Source organism: Hordeum vulgare, chromosome 6H (assembly GCF_904849725.1).
Source record: "Hordeum vulgare subsp. vulgare chromosome 6H, MorexV3_pseudomolecules_assembly, whole genome shotgun sequence".
NCBI classification, from domain to species: Eukaryota; Viridiplantae; Streptophyta; class Magnoliopsida; order Poales; family Poaceae; genus Hordeum; species Hordeum vulgare.
In genome coordinates this window covers 536707376-536731311 of record NC_058523.1, presented here as the reverse complement: position 1 = coordinate 536731311, position 23936 = coordinate 536707376, and the positions used below count along the sequence as shown (strand labels likewise).

Here is a 23936-nt window from a genome sequence, read left to right as displayed (position 1 = left end):
TATTTTTTTGATGTTTAACAACTAATTAAATGCATTAGTTCAGATCTGGACATAATTGTAAATTAACATGTGAGGTCGTCTCGGAGGTGCTATATGTCATTTCCGACCTCATTTAAAATGCCTAGATAGGTAGTTTATTTACGCTTCATCTCTTGCCATGTTTAACCACATTTAATATTGCCGTGTATTTAATCGGGATAGAACTAAATAATTAAACGTGGAGTTTCGTCAATATGCAACCCGTTGCATATTGAACTTCACTTAATGTGTAGTGTTTGTTTGTGTGATTTGTCATGCCGTGACTTGCATGTTTTCAGCTGCTCATGCATCATTTGTATTGTGCATCGTGTGGTGAATTCCGTGTGTTGATTTGTGTTTCCGGTTTGCTTCATCTCCATAGAGTTCCGCAGCGTGCCGGATTGTGAGGACCCATTCGACTACGTCGGTTCGTCTGCTTCACGGAGGCATTCTTCTTCCAAGCGGGATCTCAGGCAAGATGATCATTTCCCCAGATACCATTACTATCATTGCCATGCTAGTTTATCGCTTCTATCATTTATGTCTCGTTGCCTACCACCTGTTAAATACCAGCCTCTCAACAATGCCATGATTACCTTCAACCTGTTCGACCTAGCAGACCACTGATTGACTATGTTACTGCTTGCTTAACCCTGTGTTAGCATTGCTAGTTGCAGGTGTAGTTGCTTCCATGTGAAAACATGGGTTCCTTCTTATATCACCATATTAATGCTATTTAATTTAGTGCGCCTATATACTTGGTAAAAGGTGGAAGGCTCGGCCTTTCTAGCCTGGTGTTTTGTTCCACCTTTGCCCCCTTAGTTTCGGCTACCGGTGTTATGTTCCATAATTGAGCGCTCCTAAAACGATCGGGGTTGTTATGGGGACCCCCTTGATAATTCGTTTTAGATTAAAGCTGGTCTGGCAAGGCCCAACATTGGTACTACATTTGCCTAATAACCTAATAAACTTCCATAGGGACTTTCCGGACCCCGAGGATAATTTAATCAACCCCCCGGGCCAGTGCTCCGCATGAGTGTTGGTCCACCCACCTAGCAGTCGGCGGTGCCACCTCGGGGCAACTCGAGGTTTGGCTACCATCCACTATGCATAGACGGTGTGTCCTGGGAACGAGATACGCGGCTCCTATCGGGTTCGTCGACACACCGGGTGGCCTTGCTGGATTTGTTTTACCTTTGACGAGATATCTTGTGCATCGGGATTCCAGTGATGCTTTGGGTAATCTCAGAGTTGAGGTTTTACACTAGGGAATCCGACGAGATCGCGAGCTTCGTGATTGAGGATTTCTATGCGGCTTGTGGTAATTTGTGATGGACTAGTTGGAGCACCCCTGCAGGGTTAAATCTTTTCGGAAAGCCGTGCCCACGGTTATGTGGCAACGTGGAAACTTTGTTTAACACCGGTTCTAGATAACTTGAAATTAACTTAATTAAAACTTGCCAACTGTGTGCGTAACCGTGACTGTCTCTTTCGTGAGTTCCTTCTTCGGTCGAGGACACGGTGGGGTTATGTCTTACGTAGGTAGGTGTTCAGGGTCATTCATTTGATCATCAGTAGTTCACGTCCGTTATGCGTAGATCTCCCCCCTCTTATTTCTTGTACTCGTAAGTTAGCCACCAAATATATGCTTAGCCGCTGCTGCAACCTCACCACTTAACCATGCCTCACCCATCAAGCTTTGCTAGTCTTGATACCTTTGGAAATGAGATTGCTGAGTCCCCTGTGGCTCACAGATTACTACAACACCAGTTGCAGGTACAGGTAAAGGTTACTTGACGCGAGCGCGTTGATTGTTCACTTGGAGTTGCTTCTTCTTCTTCTTCTTCTTCTTTTCATCGATCTAGGATGGGTTCCATGCCGGCAGCCTGGGATAGCAAGGATGGACGTCGTTCTTATTTTTCTCGTTTGTTTTCGTCCGTAGTCGGACCCTGCTCTTACTCTTGATGATTATGTAATGTACTAAAGTGACTCTGATGTAGCTTGTGGCGAGTGTAAGCCAATTCCATTATATATCTCTTCTTTTCAGTACATGTACTTGTAACGATATCCATTCTTGCGACACGACGAGATGCGCTTCTATCCCTGACGAGGCCCTCGTGCCAAATTGAGGATAGGGTCGCATCTTGGGCGTGACATAGCCGTGGAGTGTGATTGATTGGTGGTGGGGGAGTTAAAACTTTACTTTTCTGTTTGGGAACCGCCTATAGCATGAGTAGCATGGAAGATATTGAAAACTCTTGGTCATTGCGTTGAAATGAAAGCATGCCACCCAAAATTATTATCTCTGTTTTCAAAGCTTGAGCTCTGGCACCTCTGCAAATCAATGCTTCCCTCTGCGAAGGGCCTGTCTATTTATTTTCCTGTTGAGTCATCCTCCTCTTATATAAGCACCAATTAGAGAGCACCTCTGTCATTTTTATGCTTTGCTTTTGATTGATATTGAGTATGACTATGACTGGATCTTTGTTGCTATGAATTACAATGTTTAGTCAGCCCTTGATCTTTGAAAATGCTCTGCATTTATGTTTTGCGGTCTCAGAAAGAGCTAGCGAGATACCACCTATTCATATTGCTTCATGCTTGTTTTGATTGAAGTGTCGGTATTTGAAACTCATTATTATTTGTTCGTTAGCTGATTATGCCATTGATATTAGTCTACCGTGAGACCTTTGTGTCATTTGCTTATGTGGTTAACTTGTGATCTTTCTGAAATTCTGGTTATGAGTTAGACATAGTTGCAACAACAAGATCAAACAGAGTTTGTCAAAGTTTTTCTTTCTCTCTCAGTTTGTCAACTGAGTTGCTTGAGGTTAAGCAAGGTTTTAAGCTTGGGGGAGTTGATACGTCTCCATCGCATCTACTTTTCCAAACTCTGTTGCCCTTGTTTTGGACTCTAATTTGCATGATTTGAATGGAACTAACCTGGACTGACGCTGTTTTCAGCAGAATTGCCTTGGTGTTATTTTTGTGCAGAAATCAAAGTTCTCCAAATGTCCTGAAAGTTTACGGGGAGCAGTTTTGGAAAATATCAAAAATATCTGCGCCAAGTTCCACCTCAGGGGGTGGGCCAGTGGGCCACAAGCCCTTGCTCCGCCACCACCCCCTGGTGGTGGTGGGCAGACTTGTGGGGCCCACACGGCTCTGCCGCCCCCAATCTTGGGTCTATAAGATCCATTTCGTCCCAGAAAAAAAATAAAAAGAGAAGTTTTCGTCGCATTTTCGATACGGAGGCGCCGCCACCACCTGTTCTTCATCTGGAGGGCAGATCTGGAGTCCGTCTTGGGCTCCGGAGAGGGGAAATCGTCGCCATTGTCATCATCAACCTTCTTCCCTCTCCAATTCCATGAAGCTCTTCGTCGTTCGTGAGCAATATATTCGTAGGCTCGCTGGGCGGTGATGAGTAGGATGAGATCTATCATGTAATTGAGTTAGTTTTGATGGGGATTGATCTCTAGTATCCACTATGTTCTGAGATTGATGTTGCTACTACTTTGCCATGCTTAATGTTTGTCACTAGGGCCCGAGTGCCATGATTTCAGATCTGAAATTATTATATTGTCACCAATATATGTGTGTTTTAGATCCGATCTTGCAAATTGTAGTTACCTACTATGTGTTATGATCCGGCAACCCCGGAGTGACAATAACCGGAACCACTCCCGGTGATGACCATAGTTTGAGGAGTTCATGTGTTCACCAAGTGCTAATGCGTTGGTCCGGTTCATTATTAAAAGGAGAACCTTAATATCCCATAGTTTCCTTTTCGACCCCGCTGCCACGGGAGGGGTGGACCATAGATGTCATGCAAGTTCTTTTCCCTAAGCACGTATGACGACACACGGAATGCATGCGTACATCACATTGACGAACGGGAGCTAGCCACATATCTCTCCGTGTTATAGCTATTGCATGATGAATATCATCCAAACAAATCACCGACCCATTGCCTACGAGTTTGTCCTACTGCTGTTACTTGTCTTGCTCTGCTGCTGCTACTACTGTTGCTACTGCTGTTACTTGTCTTGCTCTGCTGCTGCTACTACTATTACTACTGCTGTTACTTGTCTTGCTCTGCTGCTGCTACTACTACTGCCGTTAATTGTTACTTTGCTGTTACTACTGTGATTGCAGATACTAATCTTTCAGGTGTGGTTGAATCTGACAAATTCAGCTGCTAATACTTGAGAGTATTCTCTCACCTCCCGTCGTGCAAACCAACAAATTGGATCGAATACTCTACCCTCGAAAACTGCTGCGAACCCACGCACTGGTGGGCCATCAACAACATTCTTCTAGTTCCGTTGCCGGGGAGTGCTAGCATCATTCTTCTGGTGCCGTTGCAAGGGAAGGTTTGTTGTCATCAACATTCGTCTAGCTATCACCAGAGATTGCAATCATCCTCCAAAACTCTATGCTTGGAGGCCCAACACGAGTCTACAAGAAGAAGGTTGTGTAGTAGACATCAATCTCTTTTCTGGAGCTGTTGCCGGAGAGTTTAGGTAAGCGGCACACACATCCCATCAACGAAGCTCTTTTCTGGCGCCTAGGGCTGGACGAAAAGCTCGAAGCTCGCGAGCATAATGATCTCTTGATTGTTTGAATCGTTTTGGCTCGTGCTCGTTAGTTAATGAACCAAGCTGAACAATTTTTTTTGCTCGTTAAGATTAACAAGCTTAATGAACGGGCAAACGAGTTTCGTGAGCTATCTCGTTTAGCTCGATAATTTCTAAGACTTGAGAGTCCTCTAGTTCAGCCCACTTAGCCCAGCGCCCCAGCCCACTTCGGCCTGCAAACTGCAGATGACCTAATTCCACTTCTATCCACCTAATCTCCATGACTCCTATCTCCTGGCTTTCTTTTCCCTAGCCGTCACCTGCCAGGAACGGAGGACCAAACGAGGGCAGAGCCACGGAGGGCGACCAGATCGGTCGGCGACGGTATCGACCCCGGGTATCCTACTTCTTACAGCCCTTCCCCTATCTCCGTCATTTTCCTATCTCTACTAGAGGTAGCTCGCCGGGATGCATAACCGGAGAACTGCGCCCTCATGACCGGAGGGGATGGCTTTAGGAAGACTCACACCATCAGCTACAGGATCTCTACTAAACAAAGTTCCGGAGTGACTTTTGCGGACGAGGTCCGGGTTGTAGAGGGATCTACAGCAGCTATTGCAAGAGGTGGTCTCTATATTAACTGTTTATAGATGGTTAAAAAGACGAGCAACAGGGATCTCACGGCAGTCGAGATTCAGAGGAGCGGTGTGCCATAAGGGCCGCCAACAAGATGCGAGAACTTCGTGCGAACACCATCCTTGGTGGGGAGACGGGAGACGATCTCACCTAGGACGGCGTCCGGGAGGCTGCTGCTGATGTCCGGACCAGATTCCTCTCGTTCTTCGTTCGCTCGAGGTGGGCGGCCATCACCGCCCCTTGCATCTTCGACCACCACCGCACACCCAGAGGATGGCGTAGGCAGTGGAGCGAGCCTCACTCTCTTGGTGCTAGGGGCACGACACATCTGCATCTCCATTGCCGGGGAACGACAGCGATGTGCGCTGTGGATCTGAAAACACGATTTAGGTCTTCACTGCCTCTATGTCTATGATGCATAACCCAACTGTACGAGGGGTGAGGACGAGTGGGGAAGAAGGTGGCGGTGGATCCTATTTAATAGGACATGTCAGAATAGCCGAAGCGTCGCAACTGTCGCTGCCCTGTGGGCCAGCAGGAGACGAGTCGTTCGTGCGTTGGGACCGGTCAAACTATTATGCAACCCCTATAGCCATGGTATTGAAGTCTCTACAGGCACGGGTGTGCAGCCCCCTATATAGCACAGGTGTGATGCATATACAGGCAAGTGTGCAACCCCTATATAGCCATGGTATTAAAGCCTCTAAGGGCACGGATGTGCAGCCCCTATGATCATGTGATTGGAGCAACTACACACACGACTACAGGGGGAAAGCCACCATATGTACGGCAGTGAAGCCTCTAGACACACGGTAGTGAAGCACGAGCACGAGCAGCCACTATATTGAAGCCCCTACAAACACGCGAGTGAAACCACCACAGGCACAAATGTGATGTGTATACAGACACGGGTTTGCAGCCCTTATGGCCACGGTATTGAAGCCTCTACGGGCATGGCTGTGCAGCCCCTATGGCCACGGTATTGAAGCCTCTACGGGCATGGGTGAGCACCCCTATGGCCACGGTATTGAAGCCTCTACGGGCACGGGTGTGCACCTGACATAATCACGGAATTGAAGCCACCACAGGCACGACTACAAGAGGAAAGCCACTATATCCATGTGAGTGAAGTCTCCAGAGACACGGCAGTGAACCACAAGCTCTCACAGACATGGGATTTAAGCTTCTACGAGCTCGGGTGTGCAACCCTATAGCCACGGTATTGAAGCCTCTACGGGCACGGTTATGCAACCCCTATAGCCACGGTATTGCAGCCTCTACGGGCACGGATGTGCAGCCCCATATCATCACGCGAGTGAAGCCACCACATGCACTGATGTGATGTGTATACAGACACGGGTGTGCAGCCCGTATAGCCACGGTATTGAAGCCCCTATGGGCATGGCTGTGCAGCCCCTATAGCCACGGTATTGAAGCCTCTACGGGCACGGGTGAGCACCCCTATGGCCACGGTATTGAAGCCTCTACGGGCACGGGTGTGCAACCCACATAATCACGGAATTGAAGCCACCACAGGCACGGCTACGAGAGGAAAGCCACCATATCCATGTGAGTGAAGTCTCCAGAGACACGACAGTGAAACACAAGTCCTCACAGACACGAGATTTAAGCTTCTATGAGCTCGGGTGTGCAAGCCTATAGCCACGGTATTGCAACCTCTATGTGCACGGATGTGCAACCCCATATCATCACGGGAGTGAAGCCACCACAAACAAAAATGTGATGCGTATACATACACGGGTGTGCAGCTCGTATAGCCATGGTATTGAAGCCTTTACGGGCATGGCTGTGTAGCCCCTATAGCCATGGTATTGAAGCCTCTACGGGCACGGGTGAGCACCCCTATGACCACGGTATTGAAGCCTCTACGGGCACGGGTGTGCACCCGACATAATCACGGAATTGAAGCCACCACAGGCATGGCTACGAGAGGAAAGCCACCATATTTTGTACTGAATAACAATATTTTGTACCAACTATTTTATTAAAAACATCCGCATACAAATACATGCTACATAAATGTTTTACTTCGCACTCTATAAGTAGGATCTCTGCGCCAGAAGGTTGAAAATAACAACAAGCTCCTGATCACGCTCTTTGAAGGTTATGGGCACCAAATTGTTTAATTCAATAGACGATGCCGAAAGAAAATTACTGAAACCTTCCTTCTTAAAAACCATTCTACCACCCAAGCCAATAAAGCAGGAACAAGGAATGCTCACATATATATCATCATCTTCAGAATCCAAAACAATTTCAAGAGTTAAGGAACCAGTCCTAGGAATTGACAAAAAATCCTTCAAACTACTCACAACCAAGCTCGGAATAATCTGACAAAAAACATCAAGTTATATGATGTTCAGCTTGCAAATTTTAAAAAATAAACTCGAAAATACGAAGATGATGTAAACCATAAAGGGTTTACATCATTTCGATTAAGATAAATATTACTACAAACAAAATACGAATTAAACATAACTTCATTTCGATTAAGATAAAGTTCGATGAAAAACAAAATAAACGACATAGATATATAAGGGTACCCTATATATACCCTACAAACAAAAAGGCAAACCCTATACTAGTTTTGCCGCCACGCCAGTCCCCGCCTTGCCGCCACGCCAGTCCCTGCCTTGCCGCCACCTCCGTCGCCATGACTTACTCCTCATCACTGTCGGATGCAGGTGGTGCTTTCTCCTGCTCCAGCGCAGCCGCCTGATCCTATGCTCGTGGATCAGCCACCTCCAGCGGCAGCGGAGCCAACTGCTCCTCTGGCGGTGAATCAGCCACCTCCAGCGGCAGGGGAGCCGACTGTCCTTGCGCTGCCAGAGGCAGTGGGCGCGACCGCGGCCCAGTGGACGTGAAGTACATCCGCCGACGACGTGCTACTACAACAAAAGACCTTCCAATGGTGTCAGAAATAGGTGTGTCGACGGCACCAGGAATCCTTCTGCTACGGCTACACCTTAAGGGACTTCCTAGGAAAATATGCAAAGGATTTCCCCTGTGGCCGTGGAGCCTTGCATTGGTGTTCTCTCAAAGCAGAAAGGGTGATGTAGCGTAGCGGTGGTAAGTATTTCCCTCAGTTTGAGAACCAAGGTATCAATCCAGTGAAGGAGTATCACAAGAGCCTGCACAAACACAAAAAGCTTGCTCCCAACGCTACGAAGGGGTTGTCAATCCCTTATAGATTGTTTGCCAAGTGAGAACTGAAAGCAACAAAGTAACAAAGCAAAGTAAAAGTGAAAGTGGAAACAATAGGTGTGAATAGACCCGGGGGCCGTAGTGTTTACTAGTGGCTTCTCTCATGAAAGCAAGTAGACGGTGGGTGAACAAATTACTGTCGAGCAATTGATAGAACCGCGCAAAGTCGTGACGTCATCTATGGCAATGATTATATCTATAGGCATCACTTTCAAAACAAGTAGACCGATACTTTCTGCATCTACTACTATTACTCCACACGTCGACCGCTATCCAGCATGCATCTAATGTATTAAGTCCAAAAGAACAGAGTAACGCCTTAAGCAAGATGACATGATGTAGATGGAAAATCTCATATCTACGACAGAGCCCACCTTGTTACCCTTGATGGCAACCACACGATGTGTGCCTTGCTGCCCCTACTGTCACTGGGAAAGGTCACCACACGGTAAGAACCCAAAACCAAGCACTTCTCCCATTGCAAGAATCATAGATCTAGTTGGCCAAACAAAATCCAAGACTCGGAGAGACTTACAAGGATATCAAATCATGCATGTAAGAAATCAGCAAAGACTCAAATATATATCATAGATAATCTGATCACAAATCCACAATTCATCGGATCTCGACAAACACACCGCCAAAGAAGATTACATCGGATAGATCTCCATGAAGATCATGGAGAACTTTGTGTTGAAGATCCAAGAGAGAGAAGAAGCCATCAAGCTACTAACTACGGACCTGTAGGTCTCAAGTGAACTACTCACGAGTCATTGGAGGGGCGATGATGATGATGAAGAAGCCATCCAACTCCAAAGTCCCCTCCGGCAGGGCACCGGGAAGGGTCTCCAGATGAGATCTCGCAGAAACGGAAGCTTGCGGCGGCGGAAAAGTATTTTCGTGGCTCCCTGGATTTTTTGTTTCTGATTTTTAGGGAATATATAGGCGCAAGATCTAGGTCAGGGGGGCACCAGGGAGGCCACAAGCGTGCCCACCGCCGCCCCTGCTGGCGGAGTGGGGGCTTGTGGGCTCCCTGTAGCCCTCCTGGCTTGGCCCACAAGCCCCCTGATCTTCTTTCGTTCGGGAAAAATCATTTCGGGGATTTTATTCCGTTTGGACTCCGTTCCAAAATCAGATCTGAAAAGAGCCAAAAACACAGAAAAAACAGGAACTGGCACTTGGCACCGAATTAATAAGTTAGTCCCAAAAAAGATATAAAAGGTACATAAAACATCCAAAGATGACAAGATAATAGCATGAAACCATCAAAAATTATAGATACGTTTGAGACGTATCAAGCATCCCCAAGCTTAACTCCTGCTCGTCCTCGAGTAGGGAAGTGATAAAGAATGAATTTTTGATGCTTTCATGCTACCTAGCATAGATGTCCTTTGTAACTCCTCTTATGTGACGTGAATGTTCAGATCCATTAGATTCAAAAAATAGTTTGCTATTGACGTGGAAACATTAATAATTCAAGCAAACTAGCAAGGTAATCATGAACTTTCAAAATAACAAGGCCAAAAGAAAGTTATCCCTACAAAAGCATATAGTCTGGCTATGCTCTATCATCATTGCACAACGAATTTAAATCATGCACAACCCCGGTATTGGCCAAGTAATTGTTTCACACCTTTACTTTCTCAAACCTTTGCAACTCTCACGCAATACATGAGCGTGAGCCATGGTTATAGCACTATAGATGGTGTGGAGTGCGGTGGAGGTTGCAAGATAAAACAAGGAGAAGATGGTCACATTAACTAGGCATATCAATGAGTTGTGGAGATGCTCATCAATAGATAGCAATGTGAATGAGTAGGGATTGCCATACAAATGATGCACTAGAGCTACGAGTATGTGAAAGCTCTTAAAGAAAACTAGTGGGTGTGCATCCAACTTGCTTGCTCACGAAGACCTAAGGCAATTTTGAGGAAGCCTATAATTGGAATATACAAGCCAAGTTATATAACGAAAATTTCCCACTAGCTATATGGTGGTGACAAAACAAGAGACTATCAATCATGAAGATCATGGTGCTTAATATGCACAAGTGTGGAAAAGTGGTAACATTGTCCCTTCTCTCTTTTTCTCTCATTTTTTTGGTGGCCTCTTTGGCCTCTTTTTTTTTATTTTTTTATTTTGGTGGGCTACTTTGGCCTCTTTTATTTCCTCACATGGGACAATGCTCCATCAATGATGATCATCACACTTTCAACTCAAAACTCAGAGCAACTATGACTCTATATGGAATGCCTTCGGTAGTGTACCGTGGCAATGATCTAGCATGACATAGAAATTAATGGAAACATCATGCTAGCTATCTTACGATGATGCAATGGCAATGTAGACGTGATGGCACATGTCATGGTGGTAGTTGCATGGCAATATATCTCGAAATGACTTTGAAAAAGCCATAGTAGGTAGGTATGGTGGCTGTTTTGAGGGAGGCAAATGGTGGGTTTTGTGCACCGGCGAAAGTTGCACGGCACTAAGAAGATAGTGATGGTGGAAGGTGAAAGTGCATCTAAACCATGGACTCAACATTAGTCATGAATAACTCATATACTTGTTGCAAAAGTTTTATTAGTAATCGAAACAAAGCATTCAACGCATACTCCTAGGGGAAGGGTTGGTAGGTATAAACCATCGCGCGATCCCGACCGCCACGCAAAGGATGACAATCAATAGACTAATCATGCTCAGATTTCATCACATAGCGGTTCACCATACGTGCATGCTACGGGAATCACTAACTTCAACACAAGTATTTCTAGATCCACAACACCTTACTAGCATAACTTCAATACTACCATAACCACAACTCAAAACTAATTGAGATGAATCAAACTTCTCTAACTATTCAATGCACATGAAGGTGGAAATTTTCGTATCCCTTTGGATAACTACCCCTTTTGAGACTACTTTTAAGGCATAGAACAACTACCAAGACACGCACCGCTGTGCTCTAAAAGATATAAGTGAAGCACATAGAGCAAAAGTATCTAGCTCAAAAGATATAAGTGAAGCACATGTGAGCTGAATTGTCTACCAAAAGATATAAGTGAAGCTCGACAAAATCACGGTGAGTGCATGTCTCTCTCTCTAGGTGTGCAGCAAGGATGATTGTGACACAAAAAAAATAAAAGACTCCTAGATACAAGACCCTCCAAGCAAAAACACATAACATGTGGTGAATAAAAATATAGCCCCAAGTAACGTTACCGATGGATTGAAGACGAGAGAGGGGATGCCTTCCCGGGGCATCCCCAAGCTTAGGATTTTACGGCATCCTTGAATATCTTGGGGTGCCTTGGGAATCCCCAAGCTTGATCTCTTGCCACTCTTTATCTCTTTGTCCATAAGAACTTCACCCAAAACTTGAAAACTTCACAACACAAAACTTAAACAGAAACTCTTGATAACATTAGTATGAGAAAGCAAACCACCACTTCCTTAGGTACTGTAGCAAACTTAAATTCTACTTATGTTGATGTTGGGTTACTGTATCTTCAATCTTCCATGGCTAATACCCCCGATACTATACATAGTTTCATCAAAATAAGCAACCAACACAACAAAAACAGAATCTGTTAACAGCAGACCAGACTGTAGAAATCTGTATATTTAGTAGACTTATGGTACTTCAAAAATTCAGAAAACTTACGACAGTCTGAAGAATTTGCGTAGAAATCAGCAGCAAAAAGAATCAACTCAAAAGCTCTTACGAAATAAAAATGAAAATTCTTTTCGGGAGCAGAAAGTTTCTGTCTTTTCCAACATGACCAAACGATCATCCCCAAGACTAATCATAACGGTTTTGCTTGGCACAAACGCAAAAAGAAACACAAAAAACACAATCATAACAGAATTATGAAAGTGTGGAAAACACAAAACAGAAAGAAAAAGGATAAATTCATTGGGTTGCCTCCCAACAAGCGCTATTGTTTAACGCCCTTAGCTAGGCATTCAATGATGCTCTCACAAAAGACAAGAATTGAAGCACAACGAGAGCATCCTAAAGCATGTGAAAATCACATCTAAGTCTAACATACTTCCTATGCATAGGCATTTTATAGGAAATCAAATTGGCAAGACAACCAATAGTTACCAAATGCAAGGAAGAAGAAAGAGACAGTAGCAATCTCCACATAACGAGAGGTAATTTGGTAACATGAAAGTTTCTACCAAAATATTTTCCTCTCTCATAGCAATTACATGTGGGATCATAATTTGAATTCAACAATGTAACTATCACAAAGGATATTCTTTTCATGATCCACATGCATGCAAAGTTGATGCTCTTCAAAAATAGTGGGATTATCATCAACTAAAGTCATGACTACTCCAATCCCACTTTCAATATTGTTGCAAATATCATATTCATCATGAGGTTTGAACAAATTTTCAACATCATAAGAAAGATCATCACACCAATCATGATTATTGCAACAAGTGGTGGACATAGCAAAACTAGCATCCCCAAGCTTAGGGCTTTGCATATTTTGAGCATGATTGTCACTAATAGAATTTATAGTGAAACCATTGCAATCATGCTTTTCATCCAAGGAGCCCTCGTGAATCACTTCATAAATTTCTTCCTCACAATTTTCAGATTCACGCATCTCAAGCAAAACTCCATAAAGATAGTCAAGCGCCCTCAACTCACTAGCAATTCGTTCCACATAAGTGGGTCTCTTAAAGAGATTAGCAAGTGGATGAGGATCCATATCACTATATTTTCAGCAAGCGAAGATGCAAGCATATTGAAGGCACATAGCACACAAGCAACGGATAGGCAAACGAGAGAAACGGGCAAACGAAAAAGGCAAAGGAGAAAGGCAAATGAAAACGGCAAATGTGAAGTGGAGTAGAGGAAAACGAGAGGCAACTGGCAAAAAAAGTAAATGCAAGAGATGAGTTTGTGAGACCTACTTGGATACATCTCTCCTTCCCCGGCAACGGCGCCAGAAATACTTCTGCTACTGAAACAAAAGACCTTCCAACGGCGCCAGAAATAGGTGTGTCGACGGCACCATGAATCCTTCTACTACGGCTACGCCTTAAGGGACTTGCTAGGCAAATATGCAAAGGATTTCCCCCGTGGCCTTGGAGCCTTGCGTTGGTGTTCCCTCGAAGCGGGAAGGATGATGTAGCCAAGAGAGAGAAGAAGCCATCAAGCTACTAACTACGGACCCGTAGGTCGGAAGTGAAATACTCACGAGTCATTGGAGGGGCGATGATGATGATGAAGAAGCCCTCCAACTCCAAAGTCCCCTCCTGCAGGGCATCGGGAATGGTCTCCAGATGAGATCTCGCGGAAACGGAAGCTTGCAGCGGCGGAAAAGTATTTTCATGCCTCCCTGGATTTTTTTCTTCTGATTTTTAGGGAATATATAGGTGCAAGATCTAGTTCAGGGGGGCGCCAGGGAGGCCACAAGCTTGCCAACCGCCGCCCCTTGGTGGCGGAGTGGGGGCTTGTGGGCTCCCTGTAGCCCTCCTGGCTTGGCCCACAAGCCCCCTGATCTTCTTTCGTTCGGGAAAAATCATTTTGGGGATTTTATTCCGTTTGGACTCCGTTCCAAAATCATATCTGAAAAGAGCCAAAAACACAGAAAAAACAGGAACTGGCACTTGGCACTGAATTAATAAGTTAGTCCCAAAAAATAAGTAAAAGCTACATAAAACATCCAAAGATGACAAGATAACAGCATGGAACCATCAAAAATTATAGATACGTTTGAGACGTATCAAGCCCCTCGGGCACGACGCCCGGGATGAACCAGCGATCCCAGAGGTCGCTGGTGGGCGCAAACCCCGGGTCCAGCTTCAGATCGAGCGGCAGGATTGAGCGCCTCCGCCTGATCTTGCGCCGACGCTCGAGGCCATCCGCTGGAACCTGTGGTATAGGCACCCGTCTGTCGTTGTGGTTCCACCCCTCCGGGAGCACGACGCTTGGCCATCGAACCGGGAGGCTGTTCTCCCATAGGTACCGTGCGTGGTCCTCGTTCACCGTTCGGCGCCGGTTAGGGCTCGACGGACCTCCGTCGCCGTCGCGAGCGGCAAGGTTACACTTCGGCATCGTTCCAGGTTTTTTTGGCTCAGGAAGTGGGGTGCACGAGTGGGGTGGTCGACACTTGAGTGGGGGAAGAAGGTGGCGGCGGTTCCTATTTAATTGGACCCGTCAGAACAGCCGAAGCGTCGCAGCTGCCGCTGCCCTGTGGGCCAGCGGGAGACGAGTCGTTCGTGCGTTGGGACCGGTCAAACTAGAAGCGACGCCGTGTCGCTGCCCGGTGCTAGAGTGGACAAGTGGAGTAGCTAGTGGGCCATTGGGAGACGAGTAGTTCCCACGTGCACAGAGCCTCACTATCGCCGTTCTCACTGCCCTGTGAGCCAGCGGGAGGCGAGTCGTTCCCGCGTGGACCCGCTTTCCTGATGAGGTGCCCCAAGCCGACCCCACTAGTCAGCTTCGGTGATGTAAAATGAATACCATGGATGCGTACACTGTAAATCCACGGATGCACGCGTTGTGGATCCATGGGTATGTACGCCGTAGGTCCACGAACACTAGGAAGACGCACGGGTGCGTCTACGGTAGGTGCACGGGTGTGTCTACGGACACACATATGTTTCAGATTTATAAAAATAACAAAGAAATATGAAAGAAATCAGGTTTATAGAAACAGAGTTTCCACACATTTCATTCAAACATGCTTCAGAACCTTCAACATTACATTTAACAACTATATAAAAAAGAGGTAGACAAATGCCAATTCCACAGGATTCAACATGAAGTCAAAAAACACATCAAAATGAACGCATAACATAGTCATAACACATAAACATGAACACATAAAAGTGACATAACAACATTACAGACAATGCGATGATGTTCCAAAGAAACGTTTAGATAATTCTGGACACTAGAAAGGGCGCAACAACACCTAACTCTACCAGCCTGAGCATTCTTATCAGCAACCACAGTTGAATAGATCTGCTTCCCCACAGAAAGAGCTGTTTTTTAGCAATCACAGCTGAATAGATTCGTCAAGTCCATGTATTCAACATGTTTATTTTTTAAATCCAGGAGGACGTGATTGCAATAAGGTGAAAATTTGATGCAAGCGTATTTAGAAGCCTTCTTGTCCCACTGAAGCTTCTTCTGTTGTTGTGCGCAAAAAGATAACTTGGTTGATGTAGACGTGAATTTGTAGGGTTTGCCAATCTTAATCTTGATGGTCTCCAACTCGCTTGCATTCAGGATAAAGAACGATGCAAATTCAATGTGTTCTCGACAACTTTCGTAATATTCTAGTGTTACTGTCTTCAGATGAATGCGATGCTCTTTGCGAAATTGGCTGAACCTATGGAGCCAACCTTTTCGTGGACCACCACGATAAAATCCTCCCTAAAACATACGAGTAGATTGAAAAGTACTTAACATCATTGGAGACATCAAATGAACGATTAATTGTATCATGTCCATCCCAAAAAGCTTGTCATACATTTGTCTAGATCCGAGTGTACCAATCCAGACAAATGTAAAGACAAGTCTTTTTGAGACGGAGGTATGAGTGCTACACTATGAAATGTTTGTGAAAACCATTACCTCTACAAACAAGTTTTCCAGGTTTGGAAACATTTCCAACAATTGAATAGCAATGTCAACTTTATAACTATGGACCATAAAAAAAGTCTTGACGGATTGCCGAAGTGATGTTAACCCGACAGCCACCGAACCCTTCAGGAAACATGGAACAGAAGTCAATAAAATAAAAGGTTGGATGACATCAAACTCGTTTCCTCCAACAAAAGTATTGTGAGAATTGAGTACCTCGAGGGACGTAGAGTTAGGCGTGATAACGAATTGACCCAATGTCTCCAATTTAGGTGCAGAGCCAATGGTTAACTGCAGGCCTCTGCTACCCAAATCTTTAATCAACCGCTGAAGTGCAGGGGCATCCTAGATAATGAGTTCAAATTCCCCACAGCAGATGACAATGCTTACAAGCTTAGCTGAGTTTATTCGGATGCAATGGTTTTCTTCTTTTAAAACAAGCAGCAAGCACTCGAGTGAAGTACAACTAGAGTGGATTATGCTGTCCAGAGAGGCGTCTGATATATCAACCAGGACAAGGGAAAGCCTCTTGAGCAGCGGTAGTTCAAGCATTTGTGCATAGTTGTCAGATATCTGGCAAAGAGCAAAGGTGGCGGTGTGCAAAGAAGAGGAAAACCGGGAGATGGACATCTGTGTTGAAGGCGTAGATGGAGGGCATCCATCTATTACTGTGACCTTGTGATTCACGTATTCCGGGATATAGTAGTAGAACTCAAGCACATGAATATTGTTGTCGAGTTTTCGTGATCGAATCCAGTCATCGACGGTAGATGATCTGTAGTGGAGGTAGATTGCCGGGATGCATAACCGGCGAACTGCGCCCTCATGACGGAGAGGATGGCTTCAGGAAGACTCACACCATCAGCTACAGGATGTCCACTAAACAAAGTTCCAGAGTGAATTTTGTGGCCGAGCTCGTTGCTCCGCTCGTATCTACAGTAGCTATTGCAAGAGGTGGTCTCTATATTAACTATTTCTAGATGGTTAAAAAGACGCGCAGCAGGGATCTCATGACAGTCGAGATTCGGAGGAGCGGTGCGCCATAAGGGCCGCCAACGAGATGGGAGAACTTGCGTGCGGACGCCATCCTTGTTGGGGAGACGGGAGACGATCTCACCTAGGACGGTGTCCGGGAGGCTGCTGGTGATGTCCGGACCATATTCCTCTCCGTCTTCGTCCGCTCGAGGTGGGCGGCCATCACCGCCCCTTGCATCTTCGACCACCACCGCACACCCAGAGGACGGTGTAGGCAGTGGAGTAAGACTCACCTTCTTGGTGCTAGGGGCACGACACATCTCCATCTCCATTGCCGGGGAACGATAGCGATGTGCGCGGTGGATCTGAAAACACGATTTAGGTCTTCAATACCTCTATGTCTATGACGCGTAGCCCAACTGTTGACACTACAAATGTCACCAGTGACATGTCGCTTGTAGAGGCATGACCGTGATTCTAGTGGAGAGGCACTACATGTGAAACTATACACGGGAAGGGCGGCCGATCATCAGAGGCACGTCTTTACGTGCAGAAAATGCACGTCCGTGACCCTTGTTCAAAGTGTTATATGTCGATTCGCCTGTTCAAAAACAATACCGGAACATAAAATGGGAGAGGTATTTTCTATGCGGTTGATTCGTAGTGTAGCGGAAGGCGGTTCGTCCGGGCAATGTAGTTGGCGTTGTAGTTTCTATATGTGGCAACCGCCCAGCGGGAGTGGCAGTGGTACACTCCTCGGTTACTCAACCGTGAGTGGATTTTTCCGTGGACTAATTAAATTGCTGCTACACGTATCGCGTCAAATGGCAGTGCTATTCCGAATTTACGTGCCCTAGCTATAGGTTGCGTAGGTGGTAATCATGGCAGATAGACCAAGTTGGACTACTTGCTGCTACACGTATCGCGTCAAATGGCAGTGCTATTCCGAATTTACGTGCCCCAGCTATAGGTTGCGTAGGTGGTAATCATGGCAGATAGACCAAGTTGGACTACGACGATGTGAAGATTCATGATGTGAATGCAAAAAACAGCCCTGCAATGAGATAAGTGCCTAAAATCATTGTTATTTTTTACGCACCAATTAGTTATAATATCATAGTGGTAGCATAAGCATGGTATTCCTTCTGCGAGAGGCACGTTTTTTTCCTTCCGCTAGAGGCACGCTTTACGCTCTATAGAAGCACGATCGTGCCTCTAAGAAATTAAAAAAGAAATGTGTTTTCAGCTCTTTTTTCGGTGAGAGGCACGGTTGTGCTTCCTTCACAGGCACAAGTTTTCTATCGCGCGATGCACGACCGTGCGATACAGCCATCCGGAGAGAGGCACGGGTTCTTCTTCACTCCCTCTATGTTTATGACACGTAACCCATCTGTTCACCCTACAAAATGCCACGTCTGATATGTTGCTTGTGGAGGCACGACCGTGATTCTAGTGGAGAGGCACTACAAATATCATTGTTATTTTTCGCGCACCAATTAGCTACAATATTATAGTGATAGCGTAAGGACGGTTTTCCGTCCACTTGAAGCATGATTTCCCTTCCGCGAGAGGCACGTTTTTCCTTTCGCGCACGGCAGTGCCTCTCATTTTTCCTTTCGCGCACTACAAAAATGAAAAAAGAAATGTGTTTTGTGCTCTCTCTTTTTTCATTGAGAGGCACGGCTGTGCTTCTTCCAGAAGCACGGTTTTGCTATCGCGAGATGTACGGCCGTCCGGTAGAGGCACGAGCTTTTCTTCACTGCCTCTGTGTCTGTGGCACGTAACCCATCTATTGACCCTACAATGTCACGTCTGACAAGTCACTTGTAGAGGCACGACCATGATTCTAGTGGAGAGGCACTCCATGTGAAAACAGTACACGAGTGGACAGGCACTCCGATCATTATACAAAAATGTTTCCCTCCATGAGAGGCACGTCGATACGTGCAGAAAACGCATGTCCCTGACCCTTGTTCAAAATGTTTTCAATCGCTCCGCCTGTTCAAAAACAATATCGAAACATAAAAATGTCAGAGGTGCAACGCCATCAGGACAAAAAGAGTCATAATTTCGCATGCACAGCCATCCTTTCAGACTTTAATTATCACAGGCACGGTCATCAGGCCACGAGAGGAACCGTTTTACATGCGCACGGCTGTGCCTCAAAACAGAGTTACAGAACTTACAACTCCACAAGAAAAAATAAGTCCTGCTACAACGGATGTAACTGTTTTTTGAAGAGAACAATTCTTCTTTCTCCAAATATCCGCATCGCCGTTCTCCAATTAAAAACAATACATGGAAGAAAAAAAAATTAGAATAATTCGTCATGGGTACATTTATTAAGTACTAGGAAGGAATATTCTCCGGTCCAAAATAGCGTACATTATATTATTTCTGTTCAGAACCTCTTTTTACCTTTCAATTCTTCACTCGTATTGTTCGCCGGTAGAAAGCAGTCTCCATTCCGTTCTTTATTTTCTCAATGTAGGATGCGCACATGCTGTTGCTTCAACCAAGTTTGGTTGCTGACATTTTGTGTGCCTCACTTGTGTGGTACTAGATTTTGGTGTGCTTACAGGACTTTGCTTTCTATGCTCTGTTGTCAGTGTGGTCGTTGGCATTATCAGTGGCGTTGTTCGCGTTGATGATGGTGTTAACCGTCTTGGTCCTGGGATAAGAGTGCATTCTCCTTCTCCGTTTGATATTCTCGATGCTGTCGTTGGTGTTGTCAGCCATTTCATTGATCTTGCCTTCTTCTCCTCCCGTGCTTTCATCTTCTCCTCTTGAATCCTATTTCTTTCAATCACTTCTGGGTTAGTAGGACAACTTGGTTACGTATGACCCTTTGAATTGCAACGGCTGCAATTGGGTCTGCTTCTTTTTATATTCTTCTCAGAGCCAACTTTGATTCGGTCCCCTTTTTTCTTTCCCTTAGAGCCACCCATGGGAGGATTTTTCAGACTTGCGTCACATGGATTTTTGCCCGTGTCTGTTTCATCAGCAAGTGCAGTCATTAATTTTATTTTCATTTCTTGCATACGCTCAAGTAGCACATTGTATGATTTGTCCTTTCTGCAAGCATGTGAACATATATCGGACAACTCTGCATACACGAGACCGAATATCATAGTTTCATCTTCTTGTGCGGTCATGCTGTTACCTTGACTTGTAGCCAGTAGTCTCAAGCTATCTGACCAATTCCTGGTCCATCTGGGGATGATAAAGGATTTTGGAAGGTGTTCAACCATGCCTGTCTAGTCCATAACCTTAAGTACATGGCAGCAGTGTATGCCATCCCTAGTCATCTTCATGCAGCTGCACATGTATATTTCCTTATGCTCATCCACATGTACCCTGAACTCAGACCTATCAAATTCCTCACCTGGGTACGGTTTCCTGTCTTTATCTTGCGATGAGATCCTTTTTAAAAGGTATTGCCTACCTTTTTCCAGGTCGTGACACTTATAGTATGTGCGGTTGCGCAGCTCTAGCTGAAATTTCCTGAAAATTTCATTAGTGTATATTTCACTTGCTTCTGTTTCAAGTGGAAAACATGTCTCTCGTGAAGGTACCTTCTCTTCTGTCCGGTGCCTTTTCTTGTCAAGCGTAGCAAGGCAATTTTGCTAGATGATGTTGTAAGCACCAACAAACATCGTTATGGTATCCTTGCGGTTCACATAATTTTTCCACATTGAGTTTGTGCTCTCACTACGTGTGGTCGTCGATGAGAATGGATAAAAGCAATCCTTGAAGTAGGCTGGCACCCATAATGTACGAAGTTCCCTCAATGCATTCAGATGCCTGTTTCCTTGTGCTTTGTATTTTGAAATCGCTCTTTTCCACGAGCCTTCAAATTCATCTACATTTAGTGAGTTTTTGATTATTAGATGTAACTCATCAGACAACGCTGGATGTTGCGCAAACACTATCGCATTGTTCTCCTTCATGTTCTTCTGAATATGCCACAAACAGAACCTGTGCCTGGTACTCGGAAGTGCTTGCTCTATCGCCGCCTTCATCGCCTTGTCCTGGTCTGTTATTATGAACTTTGGTTCCTTTCGTCCCATTGCCTCAACAAATGTACTTAGGAGCCATTTGAATGACCCTATCGTCTCATCCGTTAAGAGGCCTATTCCAAAAAAGGACGGACGACCCATGGTTGTCAACCCCTATTATTGGTGCAAACGGTAAACCATATATATTCGTAGAAAATGTCGTGTCAAAAGACACGAAATCTCCACACAGGCCATAATTCATCTTGCACAAGGAGTCTGTCCAGAACATGCTTCGCACCACATTGTTTCTATCGGTCTCTTCGACATGATGAAACCCTACGCTCTTCCTCTGCATTTCCGCAAACAGCTTCATCGTGTCCTTGATATCTGTGTTCCTTTGTCCAGCTCTGTCCTGGCATGCAAGGGTTGCTTATGTAAATCATGTCGAACATAATTTCCTGCCTCGTTTTACCCATAGCAGTGAAGATCTGCATGATTTTCCTTGGATCTAGCCTTGCCTTCTGCAGGACTTGGATAAAAAATTTCTCCTTGGGCCTCATGTTCTTATAGCACCTCATAAATTTCAGCATCCAATCACATGGGTGTAGCACATGGTTGTGCTCTAGGCGAACATTCCTTAAGTACCATACTCCCCTCTCTGTATCTCTTTTTGCTGTTATTTCAAAGGGACGGCCTGTCCTAATCAAGCAATTGCTCCTTCTGTGCTTCACAAGTCTCTCCGTAGTTTTATTCACACCTTCCTTTGTGCAACGGAACACTTGCTTGTCAACCTCCTGCTCGGGACCTGCTCTTCTGGTGGTTGATCGCTTCACCGAAAACCAATCTTTCTGGCATATGTGTAGAAGAAAAAGAAGGCATCGTCCCTTGTTTTGAAATGCAACCCATCCTCTGGTTCACGTGCTTGCGTCACTTCCTCGATCGACGGGAATGCGCTTCCTTTGAACATGTCATCCATTTCTTTCTCTTCTTGCGTTGCCTTCCCAATGTCGATGCTGTCCAACATGTCTCCATTGGGGTCGTCATCGTTGTCACTTGAGATATCATCCCTTTCATGACCAGGAATTAGCTCGTTTCTGACAGACCTGCTGCACCTCGCTTGCTTCTCAGCTGCGGGGCGCCATAACTGCTAGAGGTACAGTCCATCACTACTTCTCGAACGTTGTTGCCTCCTTCTATTCTGTCAACTTCACAAATGTTGTTGTTATCTGTTTCTCTGGTACCCGAAAACCCAAGGACTTACACTCCTCCCACCTCAACATTTTTGTTGTCGCAATAGCCGTCCCTGTATACTACTTGCTCATCTGCACGTTGTTTTCCCTTAAGGGTGGCTAAAGGAATCTTGCAGTTATTTGACTCATTTGTCGTGCTCCCTGTGAAGTCCTGCACATGAAGGTTGAAAAAAATTAGATATCAGAGGCACCTGAGACATTTACATATTATTTTATCATTTTGAAAGCTTTAAAATAGATGTAGAATAATGTAGCAGGATTTAGCAGTAAGTTTTTTACAGGAACATACGTGGTGTAAACCAGAAGCACGGATTTATGTCAGGTAAGATACACGGTTCTGAACGCACTAGATCCATGTGCAGGTGCATGTAAAAGGCACGTCCGTGCTTTTCTTTGCACTATACGATCAAAGAGGCATGGCCATGCTTCTCCTTTCACTCTACAATCTAAAGTAGGATTTACATACAGAGAACACGGTAGTGTCGTCACCTTTCTTTCCTGATGTCTGCACTCCTCAGCACATCTTGGCGACATCCTCTGTGCATTGGATATTTCATTGACAATCTTGAATGCCATCGGAGATCCTCTGGAAGGACCTCTCATGCTGAACGCCAATGGTGATCCTTTGGAAGGACCTTGCCTCATCATCTTTAAATTGTCACCAGTATATCCAATCTGTTGAAGCCTTTGTTCCTAGCGTGGATTGGTGTGATCCCTGTTATTTTCCTTGCAAGCCTATGGCACACGAAAAGACAGATAAATGTTATTGATTAAATTTGAATAACACAAGTCTTTGACATAATTCTTGCTTGATCGACGTTGCTATCACCTCTCCTTTACTCTCATGCCGCAGATCAGTAAAGATTCTTCCTCCAATTGCTGAGATACTGCTTCTATGGGCAACATTCAATGTTCCGACATCAACGATTCTTCTCTCTGAATCTTCAACACGACCGTCAGAAAAAATCACTCTATCGGATCGACTGCTCTCCGCGACCTTTAAGCATTAACAATTCGGTGCCTATGAAGTGTTATTGTGTCTCAAGATTTGTAAAACAAGAAGGCTGAGTTTTAAAGTTTTTCAATCGTTACCTCGACTGACTGAGTGGTACGGTTTTTGTGTTGCAACTCTGGATTACAAAACAAAGTCCGGGACATTGCAGAAAAATCTACTCTGCTGCCTAGAATACTCCTTTTAGCATTTGCCTGCTGCACAGCTTGTTCCTGAATTGCACGCTTACCGAGCACTTGTTTCTCAACCTTGACTACATTCACCCCAGCCCGTCTGGCATGTGCGTTCTGAACGTCATTTGCACTCTTTTTTTTGTTATCCACTTGCAGCAGTTTCTTTTGCTTCCAACTATTGATCTTTAACTACGGAGCACATAGATGGAACAAGGACACATTTACAGAACTCAACCAAGGATTTTTTTTCTATATGATATTAATGTCAACAGGTATAACTTTGCATTATTCAATGGTGACACATGATACGTCTCCAACGTATGTATAATTTTTGATGGTTCCATGCTATTATCTTGTCAACTTCGGATGTTTTATATGCATGAATATGCTATTTTATATCTTTCTTGGGACTAACCTATTAACTCAGTGCCTAGTGCCAATTTTTTCCGAGTTTTTGACC

The 23936-nt window shown here is 45.0% G+C and overlaps 1 pseudogene; it reads right to left on the bottom strand.

The window, feature by feature from the left end:
• Nucleotides 1-19028: 19028 nt before the first annotated feature.
• LOC123405795 lies at nt 19029-23197 on the bottom strand (annotated as a pseudogene).
• Nucleotides 23198-23936: the final 739 nt, after the last annotated feature.